We start from the raw sequence: 23,288 nt of genomic DNA, 5'->3' as shown, positions 1-23,288 counted from the left end.
CATCTAAAACGTGTCCGTCCATAATAAGATTTCCCACAAGAGATGTGTGCTGTAGCCTCACTATTCCACCCACTAAAACAGAAACGTTAAGAAGCCTAACAGCGCTGTGGATATGAGTTTCGCCGAGGTAATTCCACAGGAGCTTTTGGCTGTAATTTGCTCCAGAGGGAGGCAGATGGTTCTGTTGTAAACATGAAGTATATGTAGGTAGAGCAGTTAAACACAAAATGCAAGGATATTACCTAATGGTGACAAAAAAGTTTGAATGTAATTAAATGCAGCTCCCTCTTAGACATGTGGCAATAGCATTTCATGAGAGTAACTACTTCCAGCTGAATCAAAAGGACTTTGGACAATCTGAACCAATCAGGCTGGGTGTAATCAAAAAAGAAAAAAAAAGGGAAGAGATGATGAGACTGGAGTGAATCCAATCCCTCCGTGGATCACACACTACAATGAGTCTTGCCAGTGGTTTTAAATGAAAAAAAAAAACAACTCTTGGATTTGTGCCCTCTCTCGAAGCAAAAGCTGCACTCTCTCCGTATGAGGATGGTCACAGCAATTAGACGACGCCGAGAACGCGATTATGTCTAATGAGAAATTGTTGCACAACTCAGCTGGGAGGTGGAGTTTGCGTGGCCGAAAAGGACCCGACTATTACCTGACATGTGCCGTGCACTTGCCCGCTGGATTCAATTTGAAAAGGAAAAATCGTTCCAGCTTGAGTAAAACATTAGGTTGCAGTGGTCATCACTGGGACGTGAGGATAAATATAGTTTTGGACAGAGCAGGATATGGCAAATGGTTGTTTACCTGAGAGCATCTCCAGCGGTATATTATGATATTTCTCCCTTTGAGTAAATCCATGTTGGCTGAGGAACGTCGCACATCTCCTCAGCCCTTCAGCCCTTCAGCCCAGCTGATCCCGTGGAGCCTCCAACCTCCAGCCCGGTGAAGTTGGTCTCCTCAAAGTGCGACGGAAGCAACTCTCCTCCCGCTGTAACTCTAAATGCCGCCGTGCGCTCTCCCCATCCTCAGCACCAAAAAGCTCTCAGAGTCCAAGCAAGCCGCAAACGACCTGTTCCCTCGCTACACCCTGCCCAGCCTTCGACGCAGTCATGTAGTTTGCCCCCACCTCCACACACACATACACACACAAACCCGGCAGGCAGTCGGTCCCGTTCGCGTCGCCAGCAGCAGCCAGGAGTGTTTCCGACCCAAAGCCGCTGCTGGAGGGGGGTCCGGGGGGCAGGGGGGGTCGAACGGACGGGTTTAATGACGTTCGGCTGTTTGAACCGAGCGGAAGAGCTCACGGTCCGACTGAAAGCGGTCCCCGTTCCGAGAGCGCAGCTCGTTCGAACTGGCGGCGCGTGCAGCAGCAGCAGGAGGCAGCGCGCGGGACATCAGAGGGGGATCATGGCACGTTCTCCTCAGAGCTCGTGGGATGACTTCTGCTCCCACGAGGCTCTTTCAAACAGACTTTATTTTATTTATTTATTTATTTTTTATCGAGATGATGTCAGCAGCCTGTATTTGTGTCTTAATTAGTTATTCAATTAAAACACTCAATTAACCAACTTGTTTGTTTCACTTCTTTTGTGAAATTGATAACAAAAAACAAAAACATTGAATCAGGGAGTTGTTCAACACTGGGCAGGTGGACGGCACTGTTTTGTTAAATATTCAAACAAGAGGTTAATAAACAGATCAGCAATTCATATAAACTTTCAGTTTCTAATACAGAACTAGTAAATAGGCTGATGGTGAACTACTAGAAAAGCCTGTAGCTATTAATAATTCATTAGTTCATTTACTAGATATTTTCTAATGTTCTGCACAGTCCAGGAAGTTGAGGGAAACTTGGTGGTTTTTCCATTCCCTATCATCATAATATATTAAAGTGCATTATGGAAATTGTTTGTCAAAATATTAATGCATCTTTCCAATAATCTGACTTTTCTCATCATATTTGGAATGCAAATTGACAAATATCTTATTTGAAACTGTTTGATATGGAACAAAGGAATCATTTTACTTGTATTGAATTTTTCAGCTGCAGCCTCTTCTTCATATTTAATGATTTATGATTGATCAGTCTCAGAGCTGATCAATATGAGGTAAATACATCACAACTGTGTGGCTAAACAATAAATAAGACTAGAAAAAAGTCTGTACTACGGTGGAATATTTTAATGTTTGCATGTTCAGGCAAACAAAACAAAAAGATCATGGTAAGGTAATGATTCAATATAAGGGAGATAATTCACTTATCTGAAGGTAATAATTAAAACATTAATTTAATGAGTAATTTATTTCATTAGTTGCTATTTTCTCACTTGTTTTCTAATTCATCCTCGCTTAAGTTTTAGTAGCAAAACACTTGTCTTATTCCTTTTTTTCCAAACGAATGCAGATTATTTTTCTGTGTTTTGACATCTCATCACAAAATGTCAAGAAACAAACCATCACACAGTGGCATTAATTTAGGTATGAAAGCTTTCTGCAGGAAAGCTGTTTGTATTGAAGACTCGAAATGCAGACTCAGGCACAGGCGACTTAGTGAAACTTAACTTTAACAAACAAAAAGCTGGCGAGGCAGCAAAATAAACAAAACTTAACAAGCGGATGCACAAGGAGCCAGATGCACGGCAAACCAAAATGGCTGGAACACAGAAAACCCAACAAGGAACCAGAGCACACAAACTGTAGGATCTGAGGACTAAATGGGGAACACAAGGAGTATATACTATATGTGCTGGGAGGACTGATTTCTCAGTTACTGTAGCTGGAATGATTGGCAAAATGAGGGACAGGTGAGTAATGAGCTGCACTGAGGGAAAACAATGGTGGATAACCCGAAAAACTAAATGACTCCAGCATACAAAGAAACTCAGTAACAGAAGTAATGACCGGAACACATTCTGAATATAAAAATGAGGAAGGAAAAAAGGAAAAACTACAAAAACACTGCAGATGACCTACAACCCTGACACTTTCAGGTAAATCTCCTCAATCAATCACTAAAAAATCACTGGTCTGTTGCTTTGTTCCCTGAAGCCATGAGCAAGCACTTTTATATTCTTTAGAATGTAATAAAGTTGTCTTTACAACTGTTACATTTATCCTTTACCATTTAGTGGCACGCATATGTTCTTGTTTTTACCTTTAAAAGACAATAATATAAACCCTAATATATCCCAACTTAAAGTGAGAAATAAAGGTACTCATTGTTATGTTACGAAGACAGGTCAAAAAATGTATAATGAAATCATAAAGTAAGAAACAAAATCTGTGCAATTGTTTTTCTTTTATTGATGGACGAAAAGGCTAAAAATTCGTCAACATTAGAGACAAAAACAGACGAGCCATTTTGGGTTGAGAAGTCCCACAATGTTCATGTACTGCTATGTATTTATGTTCAGATTTTGCTAAGTAATATATGCAGATAAGAGTGCTTTGTTTACATTGAGTGCATACCCACATTTCAGAATCTCAAATCAATATAGCAGGAAAATTACTGTAGTAAACTCTTCAATCTACACCAATTTAAATGGTTCAGGATACCATATTTTATGTTTGATTTCATACTTTGCAATGAGTACCTTTAAAACTTTGACACAAACTTATTTTGAACTTCATTTGCATAAGTAATAAAGAAAAATAAATAAACTTTAATCTTATAACAACATTAATAGTAAGAAACTTTGGTATAACCCAAAAAGTAGTATTACTCTTTGTAACTATTTTCTTTTGTAGCAATTGCACAGTAATTTCAGTATTTTGCCCTGAAAACACTTTGTGTTCATTACAGGAGTGGAAGGCAATCCTAACCCTTCTTTTATTCATGAAAAACAAACACAAAGCCAGGTTTTCTGGGATAACATCTTTGTCAGTTGATCATGCAAATTTTTCCCATCACCGCATGTTGTAAAACAACACAAGACAGACTGCGAACTCATTATATTTAAACAGTCAGAACTTTTTATAGGCCCCTGGCTCATAATCCACTCATAATGTGGAGTGGGATTTAAGGGAATCTACTTGTGTTTGAGCCAATTGGTGGAGCAATAATTACTGAAGAAATTAATGAATGCCCCGCTGCTGCTAGGAGGCTCTGGAAAGGCAAAAAGAAAAAAAAAAAATTTGGATTAACCCACTGAACATTTATTATTCCTTAGTCGNACACACACACACACACACACACACAGCTAATAATGGCATATCAAAGCTCAGAGGAATGCTTAGCAGAATAGTCACCTTAAACACAAAAGTTTGGGCTTGAACTAGTCTTGAATATTTTATGAATTCTTTAATGTCTGAGACTGGTGGGAATTTTTATAGCTAATGATCTCAGCTAAAGAAAAACTAACTGAGTTTTTATCTCTTTCAGATATACATGTTTCTTTATGATCTCAAAAGGAAAAAAAAAAAAAACAGGAATATTTGCTACAGAAATATTACCTTTTATCATTAGCAATGTGTCATCAAACTACTTAAAATACAGTTGTCCTGAGGCAGCGAGTGGAATGCTGAAATGAGCAACTTGTCAACTCTGACGAGTGTCAGAAAGACAAGACGTTTCAGGGTCGTCTCTCTCAGAGTAAGATCTGGCAGATGTTTCTGTGTCTCGTTGCCAAACAACTGTCAATGCAGACGCAGTTTGTCAGTCTTAAATAAAACCGTTTTTACTAACAAAGTTTCAATTACTTTCTTGTGCCATGCTGTTTTAATGCAATTCAACCTTAAGATCTATTATTTAACGCACGAGTTTGCGCGAAAGCCTAATTAAGTTGCATTTCAGTGTTGCATTTAACACATTCTGCTTGTTCAAATCTGTCTTTCAACAGCTCATGGCATGAAAAGTAATAACACAACAAAAACTGGGGATAAATTAATTGGCAAATATAAGAGTTTGAATAATTTATTTGATAGCAGAGCATATGGGGGCACAAGAGGCACCTTTTCACACTTTTCACATGCTGTATTACACTTTTAACTTATACCTAACAGGATGAAAGTACAGGGTGTGGCAAAAATGTTACTTAAAATGATACCTGAAGAAAAAAAAAAGATGTAATAACTCGTGGTACAGTGGTACTGATACAGTGAGATGATATCTTTGTTGCAGTGGCTATAATCTTTATATTTACTTATCAACAGACTATAAACCACAATAATGTCTTAAATCAAATTGCTACTTTTATCACGTTTCAGCTCAACAAAAAAACAAAATGAATTTATTTATCAGTGTTTTGTTTGTCAGTATGGATAGCCTCTTCATGGGGGCAAATTCTGACCTAGGAAAGTGGATGATTATGTTTTTGCCTGTCTGTCTGTCACCAAAGTATCTCATAAACCACTGGACAAATTTTAATGAACCTTGCAGTAAATATCTATTGGGTATACATCTGCAACACCCAGCTTTCAGTGCAAACCCAATTTAAAATGGCCAACAGACTTTAAAAAACACAAAATTGGCTGCAGCTCATTAAATCTTATATATGTTGACCAAATATTTTGGTGGGGTAGCTGCTAACAGATAATTTGAGCTCAAACAGCTTGTGCAAGATTTTTAACTATTTGGAGTCAACCCTGTCTGTTTTTTAGCAAAATATTTCATAAAACACTGATTGGATTTTAATGAAACTTTCAGAAAGTAATTAATGGATCTACATCTACAAATGATTAACTTTTGGAATCAGTCCAATTCAAGATAACAATCCCAGCTAAATGAGCATAAAAAAAGAAAAATAGCTATAACTTAGCCAGTTTTACAGGTGTTGAAATAAAATTTGATGTGGTAGTAGTTGAAACATACTCAAAGCACAACAATTGAGCAATATTTTAGCTTAAAACCTTGGCATTAACTGTTGGAGTTAACATATCTCATGAAACCACTGGACAGCTTTTAATCGAACTTTCAGAGAGTAATCACGGATTGTAAATCTAAAACTGATCACCTTTTTGGAGTCAGGAAGACAAGGTTTTTGCCTGTTCCCATCTCTTTATCAACTGTGTGAAAGACGATACTTAATAATTTATGAGTGAGAAATGAGGGTGAAGCAGATGTTACTCAAGACGTTTCTGTCTAGTATAACATTATTTCTGGGGACAGATGGCAGCCTGGGTGTGTGCTGACACACGTAGGGCAGTCCTTGCTGCCCTTGTCTCCCCAGGATGTAATTCAGTCTGCGTCAAATCAAGGACGCTCACTATCTCAATCAGATGCTCTGTAATGCAGAAAACACACCAGAATTTATCATTTGAACAAAAGGATGCGGCGAGGCGAAACTATGACCTGATGTGCTTGTTGTGTAAAACCAAATGTACTCATGTGCTCACACTCTTCAGAGCAGCTAAAAATTAATTTCACGATCCTAAAAACAGCATATTGTGGTGTCACATTTGTTGTGTAAGGCTTGATTTAGGCCGTTTCATAACCCGTGACAGAGATTCTCTGGTGCCAACAAGGAAATCAAGCGTTTGCGAACACTGGCCACCCAAAAGGCAAATAAAAACAAGGAAGAAATAATTCCCAAACTCGTTTCCAGTCACAGTTTATGACCAACATAAACTGACTCCCTCTGGAGGAGTGAAAATATGATATGTTCACTCACAGTTCTACAGTTTACGCTTTTATGATTATTTGTATGATTATAGGGACAAAATGAAACAAATTTGGTGCGAGCAATTTGTTTGAAGCATTTAATTACAAACAATAATTCAACATAAACAATTTCTTTGATAAATAAGTTTTGAGCCAAGCAATTTGCTGTTTCTCGAGGGGCAAATTAAAACAAATGACCTACTTAAATTATTTTTACTCTTACTTTTAACCTCTCAGTTTAAATCATCTATAGGTAAGAAGTTACACACGTGTAGGAAATAGGATGAGTGTAAAACCTGTAAAAAAATGTATTAGGGCCTAACATTCCTTGATGGAAATCATATCTTTCGTGCTAGAGCTTTAAACTCTAATCATCTTATGATGAGAAGCTGTTTTGATCAAACCTTGTAAATGACCTTATGTCTCTCATGCAATACTGTGATATCTTATGGAGATGACTATCAGCCATCACCACGCCAAATTCTAGCTCGATATCTGTAAAATTGACTGAGTTAGAGCCAGTTTTGTGTTGGCTACCATTGATTAGCTGTGGTAGCCATCTTAAATTGAAGTGACTTCAAAAGATAATCAGCTGTAGACTTACATCCATTGATTACTTTCTGAGAGTTTTATGAGCATCAGTTAAGTGGTTCATGAGATATTTTGCCAAATTTAAAAAACAAAAACCCCTCACAACGTGTAGCTCAGATATGAGCACATAAATTTTGAGCAATGTATTTATAAATTGGCTGAGTTGTAGCTTATTTTGTTCATATTTTACATTAATAGCTTGGAGATGTACGTCAAATGATTATTTTTCTGTGACTTTCAGTCAAATTCGCCCACTGGTTCATGGGAGTACAGACAAAAAAACACACACATGCAGACACAGACATTATCGCCACTTTGCTTTTGGTAATAATATTAAATATGTAATAATGTAATATGTAATAATAATAAAAGGTATGTGATAATAATAAAGATGTGTTAGGAGAGTTTTAAACCTATGAATCCTTTTATGACAAGCAGTGTTTTTCTTTCTTCTTATGCACATTTTTGGTCAAGTGCGCAGCGTCGAGTCCCACACTGTGACTTACTGAACGTTGTCACACGTCGCCTCATACCGATGAGTTTAACGCCGCGTTATTAAGATACAATTTCTGAACCTTGATAGTAAAACTGTAAGAATCTTGTGCAGTGGAGCAGGGCTGCCAGGGCTCATTCTCTCGTGGGATTGGGTTGCTGAAACTTAATAGTGCCTGCTAGTTTATGTGTCAGAAAAACAGAGCGAGGCTCTTCAGCTGTCCTCATGAATTCACCTCAATTAAATGAGCTCAATTTAGCAAAGTAAGAAACTTGACAGACACACTTGCTGCCTAATAACCCGTCGATGACACCATGCAAGTGCTCAGAAATACTTTTATGAGAAGACTCCACAATTATTTTCTCATTAGCCCTGTTAGTTTGAAATGGTTTAAGATCTGTGATACGCTTGGCCCTTGTGACTCCTGGCTCCGAGGGCCAAATTGCCTGTGCAGCAGATATCTCACTGAAAATCAAGAGGCTCTCTCTTTCTGTTTTTTTTTTCTTTTTTCTAACAAGCCTTGCTTGTTGCACACTAATAACTGCCTCGCTATAGAGCGTTTAACCTTGAGCCATTCTGTCTTCTCTCTCAGAAAAGCTGAGGTCTTGAACCATGAAATAGAGGTAGTTGTCTGACTGGAGAGAGGTTACAAACAAAAGTACTTCAAGATTAATCAGTTAATCTCCTTGCAAATGTCATGGAGTGGGTTCTACTGAAATCGTTATCGGAACTTCACTGAACCCTTTTTATTTACATCTTTAGCAATAATTTCCTCATTAAAAACTCGACATAAACACCTATATTTTTAAGTTTGCAAGGAAAACAGTGCAAAAATAAAAACAACAGGCAGAATGACAATATGAAAATCACTATGATTGTGCTGTAACTATGATAAACAGATTTATAAACATGTGAGTGAAAACTAATAATTACAGCTACAGAAAAGAAATACAATCAATGGAAATTGTTGACCTTCAATCACTAACTTGATTTTTTTTTTTTTAATTGTAGCTACAGTCATTTACAGAAACACAGACTGATTGGAAGCAACAATAATTTATTCTCTGAGATCACTGTTGATTAGTTTTATGCTTGTGTCAAACGCACACCACCAGAGCAGCAAACTGAAAAACGTTTGCTTTTATACTGCTGCTCACGCTTGCCGATGATCAGATAATAAAGTGGATTTGATTAGAAGCACCTGGTTGCTTCTAATCTTCTTAAAGCGACAGCTCAGACGTTTGAAGTCATGTGTTGCAAAGAGGTTATAAGCAGTAAGCATCTTACCTGTGGTAGACAGCGCTCTGAATGACCTCAGTTTAGACAAATAAAGACTAAACAGATGATCTAACTGCTAGTCTGAGCTGGGTCAAAACCACAGAGGAAGCTTCTGTTTAAAACAACTCTTATCTTTTCCTTTCTTTCCACTTATGAAATAGCATTCATTTTTATAGTGTTTAAATAGTGTTAAATAATTATTTTGAGATGGCAGCAGTCCACTTTGTTCTTGGCCTAGATTTGATCAGCTAGACTGTCTGGTTAGCAACGATCTAATTTCCTTTAAACTGAGTTTGTTCAGAGAGCTATCTACAACAGGTAAGATACTGACTGCTCATACCTTTTCCACAGAATTGTTACTTCATACCTATCAAGATGGGAAGGGTTTATTTGCCACATTTTGGCAAAGAATTTCTAAACCTCATTTTTTTATATCCAGTTGATGTTTTATTGAAGCCCTGCAAAATCCAAATTATTTATTTATTATGTACTGACTCGTAAAAGTGTTTATTTTTTTGTTACTGTGACTTTTTAATACATGTACTTTCTTTGTCACATGTCGACCTAGCCGAGTAAAGAGGAAACAAACTAACAAAGGAACAAAATCCCAGACTTTAACACAAGCAAAGAAAAACTTGTAAGCAGAAATTTTCTCTCTGATTTACAGTTCGTGCCTTTTCTTATTTCGCAAAATGATTTATAACACCCAGCACTAAGAGGTTTTAGTCACACTGGTACTTCAGAAAGAGTGCAAATTTTAGGGGGGAGAAAGTCTTTATAAGAACCAAATCATGGTGACAAATGTCAACTTCTGTATTTATAAGCAAATAAAAGTTTGTGTGTGTGTGTGTGTTTGGGAATGAGGGAGCATGGTTGTGCGTTAATATGTGCCCTTAAGGTGTTTTCAGTAATCTGCATGTATTATGTGCTTTTCTGTCTATTTTTGTAGGTACACAGCAGTCTCTCTGAGCAAAAGCAAGCCACTCAAAGGAACATTTTGAGAAGGAGCAACATGATTAATATGTTCATATATTTAGCCTGAACTTAACAAGCTTAGGTGATTTAAAAATGAAATCAAAACAGGTTTTTTTCGCATTGTGATGAATGTGCTTCTTACTTTATACTGCAGTCTGTTCTCTCATCTATTTGCCTGTAAAAAAAAAAAGGTGAATTGTTTATTTTACAAAACCACAATAGTGTGATCATACCATGTCTGTAAACACTGGCACTTAGCAAACAAATATCATCCCATGTAATAAGATATGCACTTACTGTGCTTAATTTTTAGTTTGTTAGAATTATTTTTACCACATCAAATCAGACAATCCTGCAGGAGTAGTGTGGAGAGGGCCTTGTCCTGGTTTCCATTTCAAATAGGTTAGCCTCAGAAGCTGTGCCGCTGTGCCCTGAAACTGAGCGAGCAATAGAAACCTAAAGACCAAGAATCATAGCATTTGGCTCAAGCTTTCATATTCTTTGTCTCCAGCTCAACCCCCGCGGAGGCAGTGGTTGTGACTGTGTCTCTCCCGTCTAATGAATAATGCACACTAAGACACCCTGAGTTATCCAAAACCAAGTCCCTCTTATCCCTGTTTGAGTGCATTGATTTCCGAGCTCTTACCAGCATCTGCAGAGGCTCAAAGACTGGCCTGAGTGTGTGGACAAGGGGGATAAAAGAACAACAACAAGGCAAGCATCAAACTTGTAGTGCACTCCTGGAGTTACGCTGTAGTTCATTACCTGTCGTTCTCATGAAAGACAAAGCCACGGCGGTGCAGTCTGCGATGAGAAACTTGGCTGCACTGATCTCCGGTGACCACGTGTAAATTTTGATCATCTTCAGAACAGGTAGCTGACATTTGGCTTATAGGAGGCTTACCATATTTCAAGGTGACGGCTTCCTTTAAATCCTTTGTAATTATCTGCTGCCACAAAGGGAGAGCTTTTAATAAGCTCTGGACGACGACACTGAAAAAGACTCAGCAGAGACTAATTCTCATTTTTCTCTATCAGTAACATCACTCACGCAAGGAGGATGATTATATGCATCGTCTATTGCAATCATATCAGCATATTAGTAAGAAAGAGGAGAGCAGTCGATTATTAGTTTGTAAAAAAAAAAAAAATTAAAAATATGGAAACCTATATGCTGAGATATTTATCTGGCACCATTTATGACTGTAAATCACTGAATTTAGGCTGTTATACACAGCTAAATCACTTTTATAAGCAGAAATAGTCATTATTAATCTTACAATGTAAAAAGAGCACAAAAATGCGCAACTTGAACTTTTATCCAACAGATGAATCTGTTGCAAATGAATTTCAGCATCCCACTTTCTGCAGACGTCTTGCACCTATGCAGCAAAGAAGGCAAATATCAGTCAGCACTATTAAAATTCAAAACATTTACTTTTCTTTTACCACTTATCCCATTTTTGATAATTTCAAATTAAATCAATGTTAATCTTCTGCAGACCAAAAGGGACTTAACTCCCATTCAAATAAACCAATTTGATAAGGAGACAGACTTTTTGGATGAGCGTGGCATGCATATGTACATTAGATACTCTCTTGGAGAATGACTGTTTTTTTCCCCTCATTAGTAATTAGTTTAAGGCTTCAGTGCTGTACAGTGTAAGCTTTGACGGGTTTGATCACAGCAGGCAAGAGGGAAACTTGTTTGATACTTAAATATCTTAAAAAAAGAAAGGGCAAAAGTGAAAGGTATGATCTCACCTCTTGAGTCAAATTGTAGGAATCAGAAAAATGATGAGTGGCCTCCAGTAACGCCCCATATAATCCAACTCAAGGGAGCATTTTTCACCGTGTTCCAGAATGTATAGAAATCAATATTTAATCTGCGCCAAATATTGGACAATACACAAAAGAGCCAGAGATACTAAATGCCAGACAGTTACTGTGGTTTGCTGTCAATGAATGACTAAGCTTTTAGAAACGATTAGAAATAAATGCTGTGCCTGGAAAAGCATCACTGATACAATAAGTGGATTTTCGATTAGTCCATTTTGTGTTTACAGTCACTCAAATCTCTGGAACACCACAAACTCTGCAGTGGGAAAAACAATATGCGCACATTTGTAAAGTCCCTTGGTTTTGATGAAGAAGAATTTTCAGGTAAGGAGGAATACATCTTACAGCTAGAGTAAAGCATCACACTTATAGATGGCCCAACGGCACGCCTAGACTTGTCTTGACGAAGGTGACCTCGGGTGCAGACAAAGCAATACGTTTGCATGACATCGCGTCTGGTGTGGGGATGATCAAGATGGTAATTCATGCCTGTACTGCACTATGTCTTGTCTTGTCTGCCCCTGTGTATGTGTGTGTGTGTGTGTGTGTGTTCAAAATCTGATGGAAATGTCATGCGCTTGTTCTAATAGGCTTTGTTCTAGTGAGTGCAGAGCTTATGGGTGTATTGAGTCCTATACATAAACAATTACAGGCACCAAAGACATGCACTCATGTTGTCGTTGCTGCTCCCTTGATCAGGGGTTGCCACAGCGAGCAAACTCGCACGAAAGATTTGGCAACCTGGGCTCGAACCTGCAGCCTCTGGATTACAAGACCGCGGCACTGACCACCAAGCTTCCGGTGTCAGAGTTGTGTTTTGCTTGTAACTCAGTCTGTCCCTGTGTCTCAAAAGGAAAGTTAAGTTTTTTCTTGCATAATCGATGACAACTGATTAACTTTTCAGGGGCCACAGAAACCTTGTTGTTATTATTTTGCACAGGTGTTGCTGGGCACCGTTTAACAATAAGACTACCATTTCAAATGACTAATTAATAGTTCATATTGTTGTGAATAATCAAGCTGTAAACACTTCAGAAATCAGTTACAGTGCATTAAATAAAAAGGACAATACTGACTTTTTTCTTTCCTAATAGCAAGCATTTACCTGCTCTCTCCATTCACACTGTTTAACTGTATTCTTCATGATTTTGCATTTTATTTCACAATATTTAAGGAAATTATGGACTTGTCAGGCACAAGATTATGTTTTTATTCTGTCGATATAGATAAATTAGATATAATTTATCAGAATAAAAGAACGTTAGGGACAAGGCTTTCCTGGCCTGTCCCTTGCAAAGAAAGACCCGGTGACAGACAGACAGCCGGCCTCACAGTTGGTCGTTGCATCATGTTGCCAGGGTTAGGAAAGGTCAAAGTCACCACATGCTTCCTTTTCAGAGTCACATCACTGATCTGTCTCCAACATCTTACATTGTGCTCAGGCAACAATAGGCTGGATATTGTTATTTTGTTATTGGAATCAAATTTTGGTGATATTTATCCACAACGGTCTCAAGAAAAGTTGATGTGTAATTAATTCTTACATTGACAGGTTTTGGCAAATTAAACAAATTCACAGCAAATCCAAGGTGGTGAAAAATAACAGATGTTCTCCAAACGCTGCTTTGTTTTAATAAACATTTAAACCTCTGACAGTCTGCTGTGTCTATAAGAGACAGTTCATTAATAATTCATACATGTTAGGACTCAACATTTGAAATAAACCTATTTAGACGAACCCCAAATCATTTGAAACGTGCAAGATTTTGCTTCGTCACATAAAATTATTACAGATATTCAACTTTTTTTCATTTAATGATGATAAGTAAAAGAACTAATAAAAAGCAAATCCTATCACAAAAAAGAACTGATTAGGATAAAAAAAACTCAACAGCTGTTAAAACTGATCTTGCCCTGTTTCTGTTTTGTTTATTTTTTTATTTCTACAGACGTCTTGTGGGAATTGCTTTCCACAATTCAGACCAACTGTTGAGCAGGCTTCAGGTGTTTCGCAACAAATTATGCACAGCATTTTGTTTTTAACTTTATTAGAGATGCACAAATACATAAATGTCAGAGATTATCTTCTCAGATTTTGTAACAGTAAAAACTAACATTCAGAATTATTGCAAACTCTTGTATTGTTTGGATTTATGCCATTTCATACAATTATTTCTCATACTCAGCTTTCCTGTCAGTCCAGCTCTTTCTGGCACATTAAAACTACCTGTTTTTATGAATTCTAGCTACATGTAAACTAAAAAGCCCCGCACCACCAAACAAATAAATAAATACAGTATATAGCCTAAAATTTGTATGTTTAAACTCATCGAACAACTTTCCACATGAAAAGCAACTTTTCATGTTTGTGTTTGTTTAACAATACATCATTTTTTATCATTGTTTCTATTCAGTAACTTTAGATGTTTATATGAATCTATGAAAAGCAGCCTAATTTAGATGTATTTATGAAGAAATGCTATTTTCTGTGCTCATTTTTAACTGGCACTATACAGATTTGTATGAACTGCTGCATCAAAGTCTGGTCAGTCTAAACCATTTGAAGAGCAGTCATTCAGTACTGTATTAAGTTTTTAGCTGAACGTGAAATAAATGATTTGGATATGTTGTGAGGAGGGCACTCACAGGTCAAGCCTCTAAATGTGGGTGGAGACACGCAGTCTATCCAGCACATGAAGTATATCCACCCCGTTCCCTGCCCCAGGCTACAAAATTCAACCAAAAGTGGAGCTCTCATTGAGGGCTGTTATTATATTGTTTGTCACGGCCAATGATTCTGTTTGAGTTGAGAACAAGAGGGGAATGACCGGCTTCATATTCAACAGAGCAGAATAATGGCTGATAGAGATGATGGTGGTGATGATGGTGGTGGATGTGGGGTGGTCAGAGGAGTGAGAAATGTACAGTGAGCTGGCCAGGAACGTGTATATGTATATGTGTATATGTGGCGGAAAAAGATACTGGTTTTCCTCCCTGCTAATGATTTCATCATGAACAACTCCAAATCATTTTATCGTGTGTAATTAGGCAGATGTTGTTTGAAGTCCTACAACACATTGGCCAGCACACAGACAAAGCTGTTTCAGTTACTGGTTATTACTGACTTAGATGTATATTTTCAGTTTTTGCCTGTTTACCACTGTTTGATTGCAGCAACGTAGGGGGCCAGAGGTCAAGATGGAAACAAAAAGCACAAATCTGGTGTTTTTTTCACCCAAATACTATCTCTATTTGACCCCATTAAGTCTATTCAGCGATTTGCTAACCCAGATTTGTTTCAGAGGGTGCTGGGTAGCCCCGAGGCGCTGTTGTTGAGATAAAAGGCTCGGCCTTCTAACAATGGCACTTTTTTTGACCACTGAAGTTGTTTGACCTAAAATTATAACCTTGTTTTTTTATCTCAAAGAGCAGTTTATAATTTATGGAAAATAATACTAGTAGTAGTGAGAATTCTGGTCATGTTGTGACTGAAGGTCTAACCTTTTCTTTCAGTTTTGGTCTTTACCAACTCATACACACTGGCCTTAAAAGGAAAAAGTTTTTGCGACAAAGTTTTAGAGTGAATAGAGTAAATATACTTTACATTTGACCTCTAAAGCGAGCCACAAAAAAAAAAAAAAGAAAACGAAAATGTAAAGGAAGACTGCGATAGGTGATTGGAAATTTTCAGCCACTGAGTGCAACAAAGCAGAATGTGTTGCATTATGGTTGTAACACAGGCACGGACACAGTAACTGGAGGGCCACTGTGTTAGCTGGCGTGAATAGGCTGCACCTGGCCACTTGAAGCGGCCGGCTTGAGGGTGGTCACACACAGAAAGAAAGTGAGATCAAACACTGAATGATTGAAAAACATCAGAGAAGGTTACACAGCTCTTCCTTTGAGGGAAAGTCTATTGCATGTATCTGCATAGACATGGGAGAAGTGTATGTGTGTGTGTGTGTGTGTGTGTGTGTGAGTCTGTGTCCTGTTGTTGAAGAAATTCACCATCGTCCCACTTCACCAGGTCTTTTGGCATCATTCAGGTTCATTGGCACAAACAATTCAACCAAACAACTCTATTACTGTCCAGATGGGAGGCTATTGGACACATGTTGCTTTGCTGTTCATCAGAAACTGAGCAGCATTTCCTTGAAAATGACTTTGCAGCATGAGCAGCTTGGCCACCAGTTTTCATCTATTATTTTGTGCATGTAAAAACCAGTGAGGCAAATATAGAAATTCACAGTTACTCTCTTGCCAGCAGTAATTTGGGAGTGTTAACATTGACTGAATGTGGCGTAGCTCTCCTGTTAAGATAAAATAAAACATCTCGGGCTGATGCCTGAGATGTCTTTTTATTTAGGAACAGTCCTCAGGGGGAAAACTGATACATATGAAAGTATCAGTTAATTGGTATTGAGTAGGAGGAGGCTGAAACAATGTCTGAGACTTTTTTATTGTGTTTATCATCGCTGGGAGAATTAAATTAGAGTTGGTCTATTACTGTATGCTCCTAATAAATAATAGTGTATGCATGCAAGACAAATAAATCATGAAGCTTTATATTAAATTAAAATGTTATAGTATATCTTGGTATTTTTTAATTTAAAAAGTAAAATAAAAAAAAGAATGAAGTCATTTTTTGACATTTTTAATGTGGTTGTAGTTTATTGGCTTCCTGTAAAATTCAGGGTAGAATTTAAAATTCCGCTTTACTAAACTTTTAACAACCGAGCTCCAGCTCATATTAAAAAACTCCAGGTTTACTTATGGTTCCTATAGCTTCTAACAGCAGAATGGGAGGCAGAGCTTTCAGGCTCCTCTCTTATGGAACCACCTTCCTGTTTCTGATTGTGAGGCTGACACCCTGTCTACCTTTAAATCTTGGCTGAAGACATTCCTTTGTGATAAATCCTGTAGCTAGAGTTGGCTTGGGTTTCCTGAGCTATTTCTTTAGTTATGCTGGTAAAGGCTCAGACTGATGGAGGACAAACTGGCCACATTTCCTCACTCTGCTGCTGTCTTTACTCTTTCTACGCTCCAATTGTAATTGCAAAATTTGCTGTCATTAACCTGTTTTTCTTCACGTAGAAACTACACCAGGGCCAATCCTTCTGTGTCTGTCTGTGCTTCTTTTCTGTCCTTTCAAACCCCTTGCCGGTCAAGGCAGATGGCTGCTCTTTCTGAGTCTGACTCTCCTGGAGGTTTCCTCCTATTAAAAGGGAGTCATTTCTTTTACGCTGTTGCCAATGTGCTGCTCAGGATGAGGGAGAAGGTGAACATTCGGTGCAATCTGCTGGCATCCTTAGATAGACAGCTTTTACTAATTGGCATTTCATAATGTATTGTCTGCTAATGTATTGTATTATAATAGAAATCGATTGAATATAATAAGATTTGAATCTGGATCTGAATTGGATTTATGATTTGGACTTGTTTTTTTTCTTTTAGTGCTATGAGATAGTTTTGGTTGTGAATTGTTGCTATATAAATAAACTGAATTTAAGTGAACTGTGTTAATTTATTGTATGTTTCCATGGATTGCGATGTACATGCTCTTTTCACAAATGAGCAATGCTAGATTTAACACTTGTGAGTTTGAAAGAAAAATGGCACTAAAGTAAATTATAGACCAGCACAATGTATGTAACAAAAATTAAAGAATCATAAATGTGCATTACATATGAAACAATCACAAACACATGCTTAACTGATATACATTTGGATGCTTTCCAGGTCCTCTTGAAGCCAAATCCATAACTTAGTTTTAGGTTTCTTGCATATTCATCTTTTTCATCTCTTTTTTCTTTCTTTCTTGTTGGTTGGTGCAAGCTCACAAAACACAGAGGCTTCTCAAGACGCTGCTACAGTCTCAGAAACTTACAGCTTCACAGCAAGTCACAGGAAGAAATGCTGCCTCATCGATCTAAAAGTTAATTACTTGCTGAGTAGGAATGAAAAGGATTTTACTCAACAATTCTTTGTTACCATAAAGGAGGGAGACCATTTCTGAAAGTGATTGCTCAATAGGTTTTTGTGAAAAACAGAGATTGTTTGAATTAAGCTTTTCCAAAATAACAGTTTTCCTGTATCAAATTGTCTGATATGATATTTTTCCCCCCCATTTGGTCATTTCAAAATCACACTGTTTATTACTGAGCACCTAAAAACAAGGATTCAAGCATGAAAAACTTACTATTGGCATGTCCGTCATATTCACTGCATGACATGGTGCCTTGTAGATTTGGAAAGTGCTGTTGAACAGCCTATAGTGAAAAAAAAAACATGTAATGATGAAACTACAAATTAGCAGTGTTGAGTACTGGCTTTATACAGATGATGTAGATTGTTCCTTTAAATTAGTTTTACAGTATTCAGTATTTTTTGGGATCAAGCTGAATGGAGAACACATAAAAAAGACAGCATATATTGCTAAAAAGTACTTACTGCTTGTAGTCAAAGCATCTTTCATCTGAAGTAAGTGATACTGTTTTCAGTTCAGAAACTGGGAGTAGCAGAGCAATTTGCTATTTTGGATTGATGCCTGGCATGTACATAACAGGGGAGAAACTTATTTTGACCCAGATCTTTCAAGCACAAGTGTTCAAGGAAAGAAATAACAGGGAATAAATCTGTTTTAGGTTCCTGAAAAAAGATAAGTAAATTAAAAATAAACCAAGGGATGAAGGGAAAAAAAAGAACAAATTGTTAGTCAGGACCCATAGGCAGTACTACACATCGTCAACAATAAAGGTTCCAGCAGAGCTTGAAATGACAAAATTGCCCAAACTGCAGTGGTGGCACCACCTTGTTAAAAGTCATCTTGTCCAAGTTAAGAATCTTCAAAGTCAAACTGAAAAGCAACGCTTTCTGAGTGGCATCCTGTGACTGGGTGATGATTCATCAGATAGGAGCAAAGATTGCTTCTGACTCAAAACAACCTGAAAAAAGAATATTTCAAACCTTTCAGAAACTTCCTTCATTGCTTAACATTTAATTGTGCTACAAAGAACAGTGATTTGGCATTTACACTTAATTTAGTTAATTTAAATTGATTTATGCAGCACCATTTCACAACAACAATCATCTTAGGCTGCTATACAACAAGCAAAAGGCACCCTGTATATCTACTTCAAACATACAAAAGGAATTATAGAATTTCTTGCTGACTGGCAAAAAAAAGAAACAAAGAAACAAAGAAATGTACTTCTGTTTGCAGTTAATGGATTATATCAGAGCTTTAACATTGCATATATGAAGGTGTTAATGCTTTGTATCCCTGTGCATCACGAGCTGTTAGTTACATTAAAATTGTTGCTAATAAAAAGCAAATGCATAAAACAGGAGGTGAAACCCTTTCCTATGTTATTTGCTATCATCTTGCCAAGTTCCTTTTCTAATAAAAATCCAGTCTAAATCCAGTTTTGTTAATTAGCTTAATTTTGTTCATTAAAATTACATTTATTTTCATAAACATCATCCATTCATGTCTTTAATAAAGAGCCTCATTTTACCTTTGCCTTTTCATTTCCCTTTGCCTCATTTAATTTGTAAAGACCAGCTCATCTCTGTGAGGCATGCCATCACTCTCAGCCTGCATATGCATGCAAAACTGTTCACAGCCACTTTCTAGCTCTCTTAAATTACTGCAGACAGTGTCAATTAACAGTGCTAAGTGCATTTTTTTTCCAAACAAAAGGTCTATTTTTTTTCTCTCAGGGTGTCTCACAAGTTGGAAACATTCATGATGACATCATTGTTTGAGAAGAAACTTTAACCCAAAATGATAAGAAACTTCACCGAGTCTTTCAGAGACTGAAAGACAAGAAGGTGGCACTCAGGGCAAGAAATGTCACTTTTAGATGACCAAGGGGGGAATTTATGATACTGCAGGCACTCGGTGAAACAGCAAACAGATGGTGACAAACTGTCATCCAGCTTCTGTGGAGGAAAAGTTTCTTTTAGGGCTTGTGAACACAAATTCATCTCAAATTAGTCCCAACATCAGAGCTGTTGAGGAGATTCACACACACACCCACACGCACACAAACAGTAAAAAAAAAACATGAAACCTGACCTGGACAGGAGTCCTTCACACAGTCATAATGCAGCTCCGTTTTTACTGAACTTTTTCTTTAACATCTTTGATTGACAGCGTGATGCGAAGGTGTCAAAAACACACACACACTCACACATTAACAAATCCATTAAGGTATAAAGATAAACAGAATGCATATGGACTGCCTTCCTGCATGCCAAGGTTTTAAAGAAAGATCTTGTGCGATTTGTCTCAGAATATGTCTTAGAGATGGCTCTCAGCTATTACCACACCATACTTTAGCTCAGTATCTATAAACATAACTGAGTTATAGCCATTGTTGTTTAAATTTGGAGTAGGGATTGGGAATACCTCTCAGCTACTCATAGACCAAATTTTCACTCACCTAGATCATCTGACTTACAGCTATTTTTATGTTTTGTAATGTGGCTTGGTTGTGGTGACCATCTTGAATGGGGCTGACTCCTAAAGGTAATCAGTTCTAGGTGTCCATCCAATGGTTGTATTTTGAGAGATTCTGTAAAATCCATCCAGTGGTTCATGATATAATTTGCTAAGAGAGAGACAAACTAACAGACACACACAGGTGATTTTATGATTGCCCGACTATCCAAATCTTGCACTAAAATTGTATCTGTTCGTTAATGCTTTGTCTTGTATTATCTTATTTCTGACAATAAAACAAAAACCAATAGACAGAAAAAATAAATAAGTCTAGACAAAAAAGCTGGCTATACCATCTTGCATGGTTAATTGAAAAGAAAAATAAAAGATTCATTTTAGCTAGTTCCTTTTAAACATTTATCTAAAGCTGAAATGAAGTGAATGAAGCTTGACAGGACATATTTTATGTCAGGTTACAGAGACAACATGAAGGAGCAGCCGTGTGAACGTCCTGGTGTCAGGAAGGGGAACGTCTAGAAGAGACGAGAGCTATGGGGTGGCACGGAAGATAAGAAGCACAACAAAAAGCAGTTTTCTCAGGATGCTGCGCTCTAACACGCCAATGATGCATATTTTTTTTTTGTTTTTGTTTCTGGAAGAAGACGTACCTTAAAATACATTAACCCCTTTAAGGTGCTGATGATTAGAAAGAATTGTTTCAGTTTCAAATTATTTGTGACTTTGTCTATTTATGTATCAATACATTCAGCTCATTCAGTAGACGGGTACCAAGACTTTTGATTTTTGTAGTTTTTATACTTTTAAAAATAATAAACTTTTTTTGCCAACATTTTCAGCATAAAAAAAGAATCTGGCAAAACTGATCATTTTAACAACAAATCCAATTTCACCAGCTGACTTTGAGAATTAGTCTTTTTGCATTTAAATTCCATCATTCCACGTTTTGAAATTTTCATTATTAATTACTCCTATGAGAGGGATTACAATTATACACGCTGAAAATTATGACTCCCTCAGCAAATTTAAAAATCATTTGCAGATGTGGAGGATTTTACGACAGCACCCAGCTCAGTCCAGCCTTCCGTCAACAACCACTGCCATTAAAACCTCAAACAAGCTGAAATGAGACCATTTGGACGAGATCGAGGCTGTAATGGCAGTTTTGGTTTCAAGGGAGGATGTCTGGTCTCTGTGCGGGGCAAATTGATGTCAGGATGGGAGGGAAGGGGGGAAAGGTGGAGGGGGATCTCCTGATGCTTTCCTGAGTGGCAGTGAGTGGACTAGCATCAATTATTTATCCCCCCCACCCCACCCACCCACCATTACGTTTGTAATGAGCTGGTTTAATTCACTGGGCAAACAGGCTTACAGCAGTCATGTATCAATAAATGTTAATTGTCCTGGCTCCTGATCGTGTCCCACGCTGCTGCAACACTGCAGTGCTGGCCTGATTGCTTCAGCATGGAATCCAATATGTTGAATGTCAATGCTGCATCAACCAAGGAAAGTGCTGTGGGTTGTTCGGGCAATTAGGGCCGCCCATCCACGTCTTGGGTTTCACAATATAAACGGCTCCTTCTTCTGCTAGAACAATGCTGGGTCATTCTCTCTGTGACCAAAGATATCATTCTACCAATGGATCAATGTCAGATCATTGTCTTTTTGTACTTTTTTTTTTCTTCCCAGGGCTTTTTGTCACTATTTTTTGTGGTCTAAAAGATTAGAAGCAACAACGACAAAAAAAAAGAAAGTTCGGAACCGTTCCAGTGTTCATTCATCAAATTTTGATCAGCAGCATAAAAAGTGTTTGCAATGGAAACAAAAAGGAACCTTTCAATATAATAATAAAAGCACAATACATGATTTGCTTGTACTTGATACATCATTAAAATAAAAGAAACTAACATTCTTTGAAACCCGCCAACCTTCTTGTCAGAGTTTTACACTAAGATCATCTTAGAAATATCAGAAATGATGGAGTTGTAGTCGTTTTGGTCAAAACATCAAAATGTTGTTAAACCTCATGTGATATTGTGAAATGTCACACTCAAAGTATGCTTTGTAAATCACTCTTACCCACTACCACATCAAATTTTAGATCAATATCTGTAAAACCGACTGAGATAACATTGTTTATTTGTTGTCTAATGCAGATTAGCTGAAATGGCCATTTTTTAATTGACCTGATTCCAAAAGGTAATCAGTAGTAGATGTGCATCCAATGATTCCTTTCTGAAGGTTTCATTAAAATCTGTTCAGTGGTTCATGAAATACTTCGCTAACAGACATACAGAGCTGACTTCAAATAGCTTAAAGCAAAATTTGAATCAGAGATCTTCCGCAATCATTTAGCGCTCAGAATGTGTGTTGGGGACCTTTCTCGGCCACTACTACACCAAATTTTAGATCAATATCTATACATTTTAGAATTATGGCTATTTGTGTGTTTTTGAGGTCAGTTGGCTGTGGCAGCCATTTTGAATCAGGCAGACTTCAAACGATGATCAGTTGGAAATATATTAAAAATTATTACTTTCTGCAAGTTTAATTAAAACTTTATATATTAGTCCAATAGTTCAAGAGATATTTTGGTAACAGAAAGACATAAACACATATTAACACAAGTAAAAACATTATTTTCCACCTTTGCTTTTTGGCAGCTGACAATCATTTGTGTTGCTAACACTATTCTTGTAAACCTACTGAAACTATGACTTTCTTCTGGAGGAGGTGTTTCTAGTGTTTAATATCCTTAGTTCAGTGGCACTGACAGGAACTTTACTGGCCCAAGTAAAATGATTATTACAGCCACAACAGTCTGCACGATGCACTGTATGAAGGAGTATTTATAGTGTTTTGGAGCTCAGCTACATTTCCCAAAACTCTGTGAAAACTGTCAATATTTTCGTGTTCACCAGAATTACACAAACATAAATCCTTCTTTTTATCCAACCAGGGGAAGATATTTGCTGTGAAAATACAATGAATGGCTTTGCTGAAGTGTGTTGAATAATAAATTGTTGCCTAAGTTTAAAGTT

The 23,288-nt window shown here is 37.3% G+C and overlaps 1 protein-coding gene across 1 annotated transcript in view; it reads right to left on the bottom strand.

Moving 5' to 3' along the window:
- The window catches only part of cntn3a.1 (contactin 3a, tandem duplicate 1), a 71,058-nt gene extending 69,656 nt beyond the window's left edge, over positions 1–1,402 (bottom strand). The window contains exon 1 of the mRNA XM_017417857.3: positions 814–1,402. The gene's annotated coding sequence lies outside the window, so the exon portion shown is untranslated. The remainder of the gene's footprint in view (positions 1–813) is intronic.
- Positions 1,403–23,288: the final 21,886 nt, after the last annotated feature.

This window comes from Kryptolebias marmoratus, linkage group LG8 (assembly GCF_001649575.2).
Source record: "Kryptolebias marmoratus isolate JLee-2015 linkage group LG8, ASM164957v2, whole genome shotgun sequence".
In the NCBI taxonomy this organism is placed as follows: Eukaryota; Metazoa; Chordata; class Actinopteri; order Cyprinodontiformes; family Rivulidae; genus Kryptolebias; species Kryptolebias marmoratus.
The sequence above is the reverse complement of the archived record's forward strand: the minus strand, read 5'-3'. Positions and strand labels throughout refer to the sequence as shown.